Here is a 14,041-nt window from a genome sequence, read left to right as displayed (position 1 = left end):
CCCGACGTGGGATTCGATCCTGGGTCTCCAGGATCGCGCCCTGGGCCAAAGGCAGGCACCAAACCGCTGCGCCACCCAGGGATCCCTCAGCATCCTTTTAATTTCAAATTTTAATTGCTTATTGTTGGTACATAGAAAAACAATTTGAGTTTCATGTATTAACCTGTATCCTGCAACCTTGCTATAATTGCTTACTAGTTCCAGGAGGTTTTTTGTTGATTCTTCTGTATTTTCTATATAGACAGTCATGTCATCTTGAATAAAGACAGTTTTATTTCTTTCTTCTCAATTTATATAATTTTTCTTTTCTTAATTGCATTAGCTAAGACTTTCAGTATAGTGTGATCAGAGGGGAGATCTTTTCCTTTGTCCTGATCTTGGCAGGAAAGCTTCTAGTTTCTCACCATTAGGTGTGATGTGAGCTCTAGGTTTTATGTAGATGTTCTTTGTCAAGTTGAGCAAGATACCCTCTGTTCTTAGTTTGCTGAGTTTATCATGAATGGATGTTGGATTTTGTCAAGTATTTTCTCTGCAGCCACTGATGTAATCCTGTGATTTTTCTTCTTTAGCCTATAGAGGTGATGGGTTACATTAATTGATTTTTAATATTGAATCAGCCTTCTGTAACTGGAATGAATCCCTCTTGGTTGTGGTGTATAATTTTTTATACATTGTTGAATTCACTTTGCTAATTTTCTTGAGGATTTTTGCATCTATGTTCATGAGAGATACTGGTCTGTAGTTTTCTTGTAGGGCTGTTTTCTGCTTTTTGTTTTAGTGTAATTAATGCTGGCTTCATAGAGTTAGGGAGTATTTTCTGTACTTCTGTCTTTTATGACTTTTGAAGAAGAAATATGCTGTCTACCTGGCATATCTTAGTTTATTAGTTCTTGCTTAAGAATACAGTACAGTGGGAAAGCAAAACTATGATTAGGTCAGAGTGGACTCACACAGAAGAATAATCATGGAAAGAATAGGGGAAGTGAAGTAGAATTTATCTCCCTATATTCTAGGACCTGTCCCCCAAAATAGATATTTTTCTTCATATCTAATCATTCTTGATATGTTGACATTACTTTTACTCTCTCAAACACTTTGAATTAGTTTTCTTAAATATGCTGACATAAGTTCCCAATAATCACCAGAGATGTCTATGAGACAGACAGAATTCTGAATTTCATCACTTAATTGTACTCTTTCAAAATTGCCTAACAATAAACTTTGGATTTATTAAGTTCAGTTGGAGGTAACCAAGTCCCCCTTGTTGCATGTTTTGTTTTGAACCCCTTTTATTTATTTGCGTATGAGTGCAAAAATATTAATTGAGGACTTCACATATGGGCTAGGTTCTTGCTAAAATGCAAGATCCTTCCATTGCGGTTAGGTTGAGGCTGTGCCATGGTTCTTGCTCTTATATAGCCTGTTCATAGAACATAAAGTAACATTCATCATAGTAAATGAGAAATCTGGAACACAGACATCTTTCTAATAATGCATTAAAATGTATTAAGTGTAATCTGTATGATACTGTATTTTATTTTAGGCATATAGGCAACAGAATCAAAACATTGAAAAATATGTTGGGAGTGGGTAGTAGAATTTAGAAAGAAGGGACTTAAATCTCTGCCTCTCAACTCATCATCGTTCAAACAGTTTGTAGACTCCCACTTGTACAAAATGCTTATAGTAACTTTATTTGTAATAACTCTAAACTGAAAATAATCCTAAAGTCCATCAACAGATGAATATGATGTATCCATACAATGAAATACTATTCAAAAAAATAAATGAATTATTGATACATGGAACAACACTGATGAATCTCAAAATCGTTAGGCTGAATAGAAAGAAGGCAGGCAAAAGAAAAAAAGACAGGTAAAAAAATACTTTATGATTCCATTTTTGTAGAGTTCTACAACAAGCAAACAAATCTGTAGTGACAGAAGGCAAGGCAATGGTTGTTTGTGGGTATGGGTGGAGGGAGGGATCACAAAAGGACACAGAAAATTTAAGGGGTGACTTGTGATTCACAGTGTTAAACTGTGTTAAAACGGTTTTAAAACTGACCAGACTGTACTGGTCAAATACTGTACTTTAAGTATTTGCAGTGTGTTTTCTGTTGCTGCTTAATGAATTGCCACAAATTTAGCAGATTAAGACAACTATTAATTATCTAACAGTTTTGTAGGTCAGGAATCTGGATGGGCGTGTCTGTTTTTCTCTTTAAGGTCTCACAAGGCCAAAATCAAGGTGTCAACTGAGCTACATTCCTTTCTGGAGGCTCTGGGGAAAAATCAGCTTATAAGCTCATTCAAGTTGTCAAAATCCATTTTCTGCAGTTACAGAATTTGGGTTCCTGTTCTATTCTTGGTTGTCAGCCAGAGGTTACTCTTAGCTCCTAGAGGCCACACTCAGGTCCTTTTCAAGTGGAAAGGACCTCCATCTTCAAGCCACCCATGGCATGGTGAATTTCTTATGCTTTGTATCTCTGATTTCCTCTTCTGCTATCAGCTGGAAAATACTCTGCTTTTTTTAAAGGGCTCATGTGATTAGATTAAACCTACACATATAATCTCCCTATATTAAGTTAATTACATCTTTAAAATCTTTCTTAACATGCAATGTAGCATAATCATAGAAGTAGCACAAGGGGCAGGAAATTTGGGGGCCATCGTATATTACATGTAGTATATCATGCCTCAGTAAACTTTATATATTTCCTCCTGAAAATAAGATGTAGATTGATTATTCTCTCTGATTTGATTCAGCATAGCATTTCCATGTCCATGTCAGGGAATAGAATTAAAATGTTGGCCCCCCAGAGGAAGTTACCCTCAGAAATGCGGAGAACGGCAGCGAAGAGCGGAATCCCCGGCCCCATGGCAACGGAGGCAGCCAGCGGCAGCGATGGGAACAGGCAAGGGGTCGATGGGAACGGGCAAGGGGTTGAGACCGCCATCACCTACCACCGATTGGAGGAGGTGGAGAAGTGCGACTCCCTGAAGGAGATCTAGCTGGTGATCCACGGGCGAGTCCATGATGTCACCGATTTCCTTAAAGAGCATCCTGGAGGAGAAAGAGGTCCTGTTGGAACAAGCTGGTGCAAATTCGAGTGAAAGCTTTGAAGATGTAGGCCACTCCTCTGATGCCAGAGAAATGCTAAAGCGGTACTATATTGGTGATGTGCATCCGGATGACCTTAAACCTGAAAGTGGTAGCAAGGACCCTTCGAGAGATGCCACGTGCAAAAGTTGCTCGTCGTACTGATTTTGCCCATCATAGGCGCCATTGTCTTAGGTTTCCTGTACCATTACTACACGTCAGAAAGCAAATCATCCTGAGGAGGCTGTGGAAGTTGGAAGCATATCCATTGGGAGTGTGAGCTAGAGACTTGTTTGGAGGCCAAGCGATGCCCTCTTCTTGAATCCTGCCGAGTGTGTGCTTCCCCTTTGGAGCCCAAATGGTTGGCCAGACATCCACCCCAGACCTGGGGCCAGAGTCCTTCACTTCCCAGAGCCTTATTCCTAAAGCACCTGCTCATTGTTCTGTGTCCCTGCCAGTGGCCCCTCTCCCTGCTGGCTTCCACCAGCCCCTTTGCGTTTCCCAACTTTGTTTTATAATTACAATCCCAGATGTCCTAGTGACATTGTCCTTTGGTAAAAATGCCTGCTTTTCAATTCTTTGAATGCACATTCGATATTCTTAACAGGGCAACACACTCTGGTTTCGAAGCTTTCCTTTTTTTGTTTTCCTTTGAAGTAAATATATATGTGTCTATATATATATTTGAATTAAAATGTTAATAATATTTGTATTTTCTTTCACCTGTCCTGAAAGAAAACAACAGGAAAGTGAGGAAGTGAGGATGTAACTAAGAATTGAACATGATAGAAAAGAGATAATTTCGTAAGTTTCACAAGTTCTTGAGTCAAAGTGGTGATTAATATTGTAACTTAATGTATGTTTAGAAATATAATATTTTAAAGTCTCTATTTTTTACTTAAATTTATAAAATAGATGACTCATTGTAGCTGTGCATTTTGTTAATCCTATTATTAGTTAGACCAATTATAGAATTCTCGAGTTTACAGAAATCTTACATTACAGAAATCTATAGTGTTTCTATAGCATAGTTTATCTACCGATTTACTTTCCAGAAAAGATGAAATCAAGATTAATACATTTAATATTTTATTATAATTATTTAATGGCTAAAGACATTAGAAATTAAAATTTTTGATAGACTAAATGAAACTTTAAAATGTGATTAGTCTTGCTTGGGTCATCAAATTATTAATGTATAGGGGTGCCTGGGTGTCTCATTTGGTTGAGCATCTGATTCTTGGTTTTGGCTCAAGTTATGATCTCTTGGGTTGTGGGGTTGAGCCAGGTGTCAGGCTCCATACTCAACAGGGAGTCTGCTTGAAGATTTTCTCCCCCAACTTGCCCATGTGTGCACGTGTTGTCTCCTTTTCTAAAATAAAAAATCTTAAATCATTAGTGTATAATACCAAGTGTTAGCAAGGATTCAAACAGCTGGAATTATAAATTGCTGGTGGGGGTATAAATTGGTTCAAGTACTTTGGAAAACCGTTCAGTGATACTTACTAAAATTGTACATACGTATGTGAATATATACCACATATATGAATGATCCAGCAGTTTACTGCCTCATCCTTTCACTTTTAGTCCGGAGGAAACAGTAAAATCTCCTTAAAATTGTCTAAAATCAAATGTTTGTGATCTTTTACTTCCTAAGAAGAAACGTGTGTTCTTCGCTGAATATCAAAAAGTTCAAAATCTTCAATTTGATTGCATTTATCTTTAATTTCTACCTTTCTACCTCTGTGTATCTTTTAAGCAAGTTTTCTTATATTTCTTCCTGTATGCCTATTTAACATGTCTTCTTGCCATTTTATTCATCTTGGGCATCAGTGCTGTCCCTTAGAACTTTCTGTAGTAATGGTGTAATGTTCTGTAGTTGTGTTGTCAGATGTGGCAACCACAAGCCACATGTGGCTTTTGAGTACTTGAAATGTGGCTAGTGTGACTAAAGAACTGATTTTTAAATTATTTAATTTTAATTTAGCTATATGAGGCTAGCAGTGTATTAGATAGCACAGGTCTGTTACCAGTATTGTCTTCCTTAACCTCTTTAGCTTGTTTTGATTTCGTTCTCTCTGCATACCTAGTAATTTGTTTTATCCTAGTTTTAAACCTTAGCCATCCATATGTTCACTTTCATTATTTTTAAGTTTTTGGCACATGTCTTTGCTTCTTCATTATCTTGTAAGCTTTTGGGTGGTAAGGTATTTTGCTACTTTTATATCTCTTTTACCACCTATATTTTGATCATCATACATAAAAAGTATTTGTTGAAGGGGAGGTAGTCATCTGGGAAGTAGGGAACTTCAAAATACCACTGAACATTTTTTAGGGTATTGTGAAATTTGGGAGACTGATTTCTCAAGAATATAAAATGGATTTTAAAAATGCTTGGGTGGCTCAGCGATTGAGCATCTTCCTTTTGCTCAGGTCGTGACCCCAGGGTCCTGGGATCAAGTTCTGCAGAGAGCTCCTCACAAGGAGCCTGCTTCTCCCTCTGCCTAAGTCTCTGCCCTTCTCCCTGTGTCTCTCATGAATAAATGAATAAAATCTTTAAAAAAATAGTAACAGATTAAGAGCATGACAGTAGATTTAAAATCTGGAAACCTAAAATCTGATCATAGCTCTGCTGTTAATTTTGTTAATAACTTAGACAAATTTCTTAACTTTTCAGGTAAATTTACTCATCTACCAAAATGGAAGATGAATTATTTGGCTTCTAATAATAAGATTCTTAAAAATAGCTGGGTTTTCTGAATTAAAAACTATTAACACTGAGAATTAATGTTGGTACTAGTTTTATCCTGTATTTTTAAAAATGTTCAGGAAGACAAAGTACACATTGAAATGCCCAGGTTTAAAATGCCGAAACACTCTTCTGTGTAGGAAAATACCAAGATAAAAAATTATGTGAGGATCTCATGAGGCTGTGAGTGGGCAGGAAAATAGCAAATCAGCTTTTTTTTTGTATCAAACAGTAAATGCAAGCAAAGAAAAATAAAACTATATTTGAGTGATTATTTATTCCAGGTAATTAGTTGCAAATCCAGGAATGAAATGTAGGAGAAAATGTCAGTATGTTATAATGAAGGAAACCACTGAACTGGAAGTTAGAGTGAGATATTTATTCCTCTGATTCCAGTAATTAGCTGTAGGACAGTATGTGGTAAAGTTGGAAAGGGTATTTACTTCTGCATCATCTCTTGACACCTTTAGGACCATAACATAAACCAAAGAGAATGCTCATATTCTTTTCAAAAGACTTAGAAATAATTCCATTATGTTTCATCTCACTGTTTCTGAGTCAGCTGGCAGAAGTACAGGCTGCCTTTGTTTTCTGTTATCTTCTGAACTAGCATCTTGATACTGCTTTGAACAGTTCCTCATTTGACCCGTTTCTCCATCTTCCCCAAATCCTTCCACTGTTTTCTAGAGAGTTTCTGCTTCTGTGACTTGCAAACTTCCCTGTGTATAATTATTTTTGTTCTCTTTTCCAAACTTAAACCTTCAGTTTCCCTGCCTTAACTGGTAACTGGCTAGTCCCTAAAATTAGTGTCATCTGTATCCTCTTGTGTGGGAGTGCTACCTATATTCATATATTCCACATATATTAAACTTGGGAAAGGTGTGGATCAGTTATCTTCTTACTCTCTGATTTTGCTTTTGTATCATTTTTCCCACTTTAAAAGGAGTCAAACAGGGGCACCTGGGTGGCTTAGTCAGTTGAGCTTCTGATTCTTGGCTTCCACTCAAGTCATGATCTCAGGGTTGTGAGATCAAGTCCTGTGTGGGCTCTGTGCTCAATGCAGAGTCTGCTTGAGATTCTCTCTCTCCCTCTCCCTTGCCCCTCCCTCCCCACACTCACTCTCTCTCTCTCTCTAATAAATAAATCTTTTTAAAAATGAATCAGAGTACTGTCAATTCTCTTAACAATTAATGTTGGTGAGAAATTATAATAGTAGTAATATTTATTGTGCACTTAACTGTGTAACAGGAACCCCCCCACACACACTTTCTTGAGATGTGATTAACATATAACAACTTGATAACTTGATACACGTATATTGTGAAGTGATTACCACAGTCACACACATAATTACCTTTTTTGTTGTGGGCACATTTTAAGATCTACTCTCTCAGCAATTTTTAAGTGTATAACAATATTATCAACTATAGTCCCCACACTGTCCATTACATTCCCAAACTTATTTGTCTTATAGCTGGAAGTTTGTACCCTTTGACAAATATTTCCCCATTTCTCCCAACCCCCCCAGCCCCTAGCAACCACCATTGTGCTCTGGTTTCTCTGGGTTTAGTGTTATTTTTTTGTTTGTTTTCTCACCTTAATTTTTTTAGTTCAGCTTTTTTTAGATTTCACATGTAAGTGAGACCATACTGTATTTGTCTTTCTCTATTTTACTTAACACCCTCAGAGTTCAGTTCATCTATGTTGTCATGAGTGGCAAGATGTCATTTTTTTATGGCTGAATAAAATTACATTGTATATATATTTACCACTACTTCTTTATCCATTCATCCACCAATGACCACTTAGGTTGTTTCCATGTCTTGACTATTGTGAATAATGCTGCAGTTAACGTAGAGATGTAGGTATTTCTTCAAAATAGGGATTGCAGTTTTGGGGGTATATATCCAGAAGTAAGATTGCTGGATCATATGGTAATTCTACTTTTAATTTTTTTTTTTTTTTTTTGAGGAACACTCATACTGGCTCTCATAGTGATTTTGCCAGTTGATGATCTCACCAACAATGCACACGATTTCCCTTTTCTCCTCATCCTCACTAGTATTTATTTATCTCTTGTATTTTGATAATAGCCATTCAAACAAGCATGAGGTTGTGTGCATGGTTTTGATTTGCATTTTGCTGAAGATTAGTGATGTTGAGCATCTTTTAATGTACCTGTTGGTGATGTATACATTGTCCATAGAAAAATGTCTGTTCTTTCCTCTGCCTGTTTTTTAATTGGATTGTTAGGGGCTTTTGCTACTGAGTTGTGTAAATTCCTTATATATTTTGGATAGTAACCCCTTATCAGATAAGTGATTTGCAAATATTTTTTTCCATTCCATAGGTTGTCTTGTTGATTTTTTTCTTTTTCTGTGCAGAAGCATCTTAGATTGATGTAGTCACACTTGTTTGTTTTTGCTTTTTTTTGTTTGTGCATATGATGGTATATTCATAAAAGCATTGCCAAGACCAGTGTTAAGGAGTTCTTTTACTTTGTTTTCTTGTAAGAGTTTTATGGCTTTGATTATTACATTTAAATCTTTAATAGGTTTTGAGTTAATTTTTGTGAGTGGTATAAAATAGGGGTCCATTTTCATTCTTTTGCATGTGAATATCCAATTTTCTCACCACAGTTCATTGAAAGAACTATTTTTTCCCTATTGAGGATTCTTGGCTCCCTTGTCAAATATTAACTGACCATGTATCCATTAGTTTATTTCTTGTCTCTCGCTTCTGTTCCATTGACCTGTGTGTTTATTTCTATGCCAGTACAGTACTGTTTTAATTATTACAGCTTTCTCGTATTTAAAATCAGTAAGTGTGATGTTTCCATCTTTGTTCTTCCTCAAGATTGCTTTGGCTCTGCTGGGGTCGTTGTGGCTTCATACAAATTTGGGGTTGCTTTTTGTATTTCTGTGAAAATACCATTAGAATTTTGATACGGGTTGCATTGAATCTGTAGTTTCCTTTTATTTGTGTCTTCTTTAGTTTTTCAGTGTCTTACGGTTTTCATAGTACAGATCTTTCACCTCCTTAAATTTATTCCTAACAATTTTATTGTTTTTGATGCTGTAAATAGGGTTGTTCCCTTTATTTCTTTCTCAGATGGCTTGTTGTTTCTGTATAGAAACACAGCTGATTTTTTGGTATATTTTGTATTCTCCAACTTTACTGAATTTATTAGTTCTACCATTGAGTAGTCTTTAGGGTTTTCTAGTTACAGTAATCATCTTTATATAGATATAGTTTTACTTCTTCCTTTCCAATTTAGATACTTTTTCTTTTCTTTGTTTTTTGCCTAATTGCTTTGGCTAGGACTTCTAGTACTACGTTGAAGAAAAGTGGTAAGAGTGGGCACCCTTGTGTTGTTCCTGATCTTAGAGGAAAGCTTTTAGCTTTTCACTGTTGAGTGTTACAATTACTGTGATCTTGTCACATATAGCCTTTAATATGTTGAGGTATGTTTCTTTTATATCTAATTTTTTGATGTGGAAGCATGTTGAATTTTGTCACATGGTTTTTCTGCATCTATTGAGATGTTGTTTATCCTTCATTTTATGATGTAGTGTATCACATGTACTAATTTACGTATGTTTAATCATCCATTCATCTCAAGGATAAATCCTATTTAATCAATAGTGTATGATCCTTTTAAAGTGCTGTTGAATGTGGTTTGGAGTCTTCTGAGAATTTTTGCATCTGTAGTTTTCTTGTAGTCTCTGTCTGGATTTGGTCAGGGTTAATGCTGGCCTCATAAAATAAGTTTGGGAATATTCTTTACTCTTCAGTATTTTGGGAAGAGTTTGAGAAAGATTGGCTTTAAATCTTCTTTAAATATTTGGTAGAAATCACCAGTGAAACCATCTGGTTCTGGGCTTTTTGATTACTGATTTGATATCCTTAACTTGTTATTGTTTTGTTTGTATTTTCTGTGTCTTCATAATAATGTCATGATAATTTATAGGAATATTTGTAGGTAATATTTCTAGGAATTTATCCATTTTTTTCTAGGTTATCTAATTTGTTGCTGTATAATTGTTCATAGTAGCTGCCTGTGAACCTTTGTACTTCTGGTATCAATTGTGATGTCTCCTCTTTCAGTTATGTTCTTGTGTATTTGCATCTTTTCTTTTCTTTCATGGGTAGTCTAGCTAAAGGTTTGTCAGTTTTCTTTATCTTTTCAAAAATCAGCTCCTAATTTCATTGTTTTTTTTTTTTCTATTGTCTATTTCATTTATTTCTGCTCTAAACTTTATTATTTTCTTCCTTCTCCTAACTTTGGGCTTAACTTGTTCTTTCTTTAATTCCTTGAAATATAAATTAAGGTTATTTGAAATCTTCCTTTTTTTCTTAATGTAGTCATTTATCACTATCAGGCTCTCTCTTAGAACTGCTTTTGCTGCATCCCTTAAGTTTTGGCATGTTGTGTTTTCATTTTTGTCTCATACACCGTAAATAACAGAACTGAGAAAGTATTAAAGTATTCTCATGTGTGGTAAAAGTGAAAATGGAATGATTTTATTGGAAGCAATTTGGAAATAAATATTTAAGAGTCCTGAATTTTGGGGCACCTGAATGTCTCAGTCAGTTAAGCTTCTTTCTTCAGCTCAGGTCATTATTCCCAAGGTCCTGGGATGGAGCCCCGCATCTGACTCCTTGCTCTGAGGGGAGCTTACTTCTCTCCCTCTCCCTCCCTCTGCCTGCTGCTCTCCCTACTTGCGCTCACTCTCTCTGTCAAAGAAATAATCTAAAAAAAAGGATCTTCAATTTTTCATACTCTAAGGAAATAACCAGGAACTTATATAAATATTTATATAATGTAAGTTTATCAAGTATGATTTATTATAATGAAAATTTGGAAGTAACCAAAATGTCCACAATTAGGAGAATGTCAGATAAATTATGATATACCTTACAGAGTATAATAAGGGTATTTGAAAGCCTATGTGTTTGTGAGTATGTGGAAATATAAATATACACACAAAAATTCTGGAAGATTTTCAAAAAATTTAAGGAAAATGTCAGCAGTTTGATATCAGCAGATCATCTGCTAGGAATTGAAGAGATATTCTTATACAGATTGGATTTGATAAGATTGAAAGAAGTCAAAATAACTAGGCTATACTTTGATGGAGCTGTTAACTAATAAAAGAAATAAAGAGCTAGGTTTTTGCTGGGGAAAAATAATGACTTTAGTTTGGGGCTTGTTATTTTGAGGTTTTATTCATGGGGCTATCCAGAAAGAGATAGTCAATATTTGGAAATATGTATGTGGAGATAAACGAAGAAAGAACATGAAAGAAAGATAGTGGGAAGGGGTTAAAATTTCCCATATTTTGTCATGTCAGGTACAGAAGGAGTCCATTGATGGGCTTGTTATCATCTAAGATATATATAAGTGATGTACTTTCTACTTTTTAAAAATATGTGTTCATCTGTTTCGGGTTGTGAAAGAATCATTTTGTTTCTCCTCTTACATGAAATTTTGCTCAGTCCCAGAATGGTTTTTGAAAGTGTACATTGTATAAATTCATCTTAAAGTGAAAGAAGCAATAGAGTTTGATACAACTTCCATGTATACAAATAGGTTCTGTTCCTAACCCTGCCTCTTGAACAACTCATTGCACCTCTTTGAATGATGTCTTCAGCTTGGCCTAGAATGGGTCTCAGCCTGGACGTATTTTTGAATGTTTGTGAGTTTTCTTATGTGAATTTTTAAAACTGTTTTGAGTATAGTTGACAGTTATGTTAGTTTCAGGTGTACAACATAGTGAGTGATTCAGTATCTCAATACATTGTGCTAACCTCACCACAAAGTGTAGTTACCATCTGTCACTATACAACGCTATTACAGTATTGTTGACTATATTCCCAATGCTGTACCTTTTATTTCCATGACTTATTCATTCCATAATTAAAAGTTTGTATCTCCCACTCCCTTTTACCCATTTTACTCTCCATTCCTCTTCCCTTAGGCAATCTTGGTCTGAATCTGCTTTCTGTTTGTTTATTCATTTGTTTTATTTTAAAAATTCTTTACTTTAAAAGGACTTAGTGAAAGCATATTTTGAATCATTTAAATGTCTACCTTATAATGAGTCCTGGGAAGTAATTTTAGTATCTCTGTTTATGATTGTGTTTAGCATAACTTTGGTGCCAACTAGTACAACTTTAATTGTTTCAGTCTAATGGTATTACAGGGACATATTTGTACCTAAATGTTGTACTTGAACATAGTAAAGCCTAAGGGTGTCAGGTAACAAATAAATAAAATTTCACAGTAGTTCAAATAAAGGAAAGACTTTATATAGCAGGATAGTCATAAATAAAATAGAGCAGATTTTTGGAGCAGTCAGTACAGGATTTATATAGCCAGCAATAATTGAGTTAAAGCAAAGTGATTTTCGTCATATCTATTACTGTTATTTGGAATTTTATGGACTTTTCTATTTTGGCTTTCGGGGTGCCTGGGTGCTTCAGGCAGCTGAATGGCCAGCTCAGGATTTCATCTCAGGTCAGGATCTCAGGGTCCTGGGATTGAGCCCTACAATTGTCTCCAAGCTCATCGGGGAGTCAGCTTGAGGATTCTCTCTCCCTCTTCTGTCCCCCCACTCATGTTCTCTCTCTCTCTCATCCTTAAAAAATACATAAATAAAAAAAATTAATTCTGGCTTTATAGTTGTATAAGGAGTTATAAGCGTAAGGATTTTACATCTGATTTTATATATGTATACTGCTAAGTAACATTATATTCAAAATAAGTATCAGGGATCTGAAATATTTTTTCTCTTTCAAAAAGCAATGTTATTAAATTTTTAATGTACAAACACAGTTTTTCCTGTACTATATGTCACTTCACTGTTAAGATACTTAAGGAGGTCTTTTAAGTGCTCTTTTGAGTGGCAAATTTCAAAAAAAGAGAAAGAAATTGGCCCCATAATGAATGTACAGTTCCATAGAATAGTGTGACTGTTGCCCTTGGCAGCGGTCACCATCCATTTTGAGTTTTAATACACATGAAAATGTTTTACAGTTAAACATTGGAGAAATTGAATTTTTCATAATGTAGATATGTATTTTTGCCATGCTTATTTCTTCATTTCTTTTCAGCTTAGCCTATCAAAATTTAATACTTTGTTGTGACTCGAGATGAAAGATATAATTATCTACCTATTTATTTTTGGTATAAGGTAGCACTGTTTTTAGGGCAAATTCTTTAATAAGGCCAGATCATCTCATAGCAATCAAATAGAGATGTTTAGCATGACTGGTAGTTCTTTAATCCTAGGAGTCTAATTTGGAATTGCCATATCTTTGTAGAATTTTAGAGATTTATGATTAATGAGTAATTTTGAAGTTTACCTTATAACAAAAAGGAGAATTGTTATTTTTATATATTTCCACTGTTGTTTTATATAAATTTATATTGTTTCACCAGTAAGTTCAATTACTTTCTATTTCAGTTTACTTATAATATGAAAACAGTTTGGGATATATACATTATAGATTTGGGCAAAGGTAAGTTATAAAAATTCTGTTCTTGATACATTTTAAACATCCTTTTTTTATATATTTTAAATTATAGTACTTTAAGACCTGTGGTTTTACATAATTGAAATATTTTAATTAGATTTGATATATTTGTTAATGTGAGCTCTTATTTTGTTCATTCTTATTTCAAAAATGCTTTTTATTATTTTAATCCCCTGTGTCAGAATTATAAAGCATTTTGTCACTTGCATAGAAGCTTATTGGGAAAACTATTTCCATGAAGAACATATCCCCATTTAAACATTCCTGTGCTCAAATTACTTAGGTTATACATAATTAAGTAGCTTCTAATCTAAAGAAGTAGGATGTTTCTTAAAAATCACTGGCTTTCTTAAAAATTCTTGAAGTATTCAAAATACTGATATTTGTTTTTATTAGAATAGTTATTTTATTCTAACCTGTTCTCTTAGGTATTCCAGTATAATCCTTTAGTTTAAATAGTGTTAGGAAAATTGAAAATTGTATTTCTATAATTTAACATAAAATTATCCTTATTTAATATTAATGTTATCTTATAAATACAGAAACACCCTTAAATGATCATAGATTAGTTGTTTCATTGATGTATGAGGATAAGGAATTAATCACTTGTCATCAGTGACATAATAGAATACTCTTAATTCTTACGTTCTT

General features: G+C 34.6%; 1 protein-coding gene and 1 pseudogene across 4 annotated transcripts in view; both read left to right on the top strand.

Annotated features, from left to right (window-relative positions):
• WASF1 (WASP family member 1) overlaps positions 1-14,041 on the top strand; it is a 63,778-nt gene that overhangs the window by 29,109 nt on the left and 20,628 nt on the right. Inside the window, exon 1 of one of the 4 annotated variants that reach the window (XM_055330534.1) lies at positions 13,358-13,375. The exons of the other annotated variants lie outside the window; for them this stretch is intronic. The gene's annotated coding sequence lies outside the window, so the exon portion shown is untranslated. Of the gene's footprint in view, positions 1-13,357; positions 13,376-14,041 lie in introns of those variants that run through there. 4 annotated transcript variants of the gene reach the window in all.
• Positions 2,729-3,723, top strand: LOC129512938 (cytochrome b5 type B-like; annotated as a pseudogene).

This window comes from Nyctereutes procyonoides, unplaced genomic scaffold (assembly GCF_905146905.1).
Source record: "Nyctereutes procyonoides isolate TBG_1078 unplaced genomic scaffold, NYPRO_anot_genome, whole genome shotgun sequence".
NCBI classification, from domain to species: Eukaryota; Metazoa; Chordata; class Mammalia; order Carnivora; family Canidae; genus Nyctereutes; species Nyctereutes procyonoides.
The sequence above is the reverse complement of the archived record's forward strand: the minus strand, read 5'-3'. Positions and strand labels throughout refer to the sequence as shown.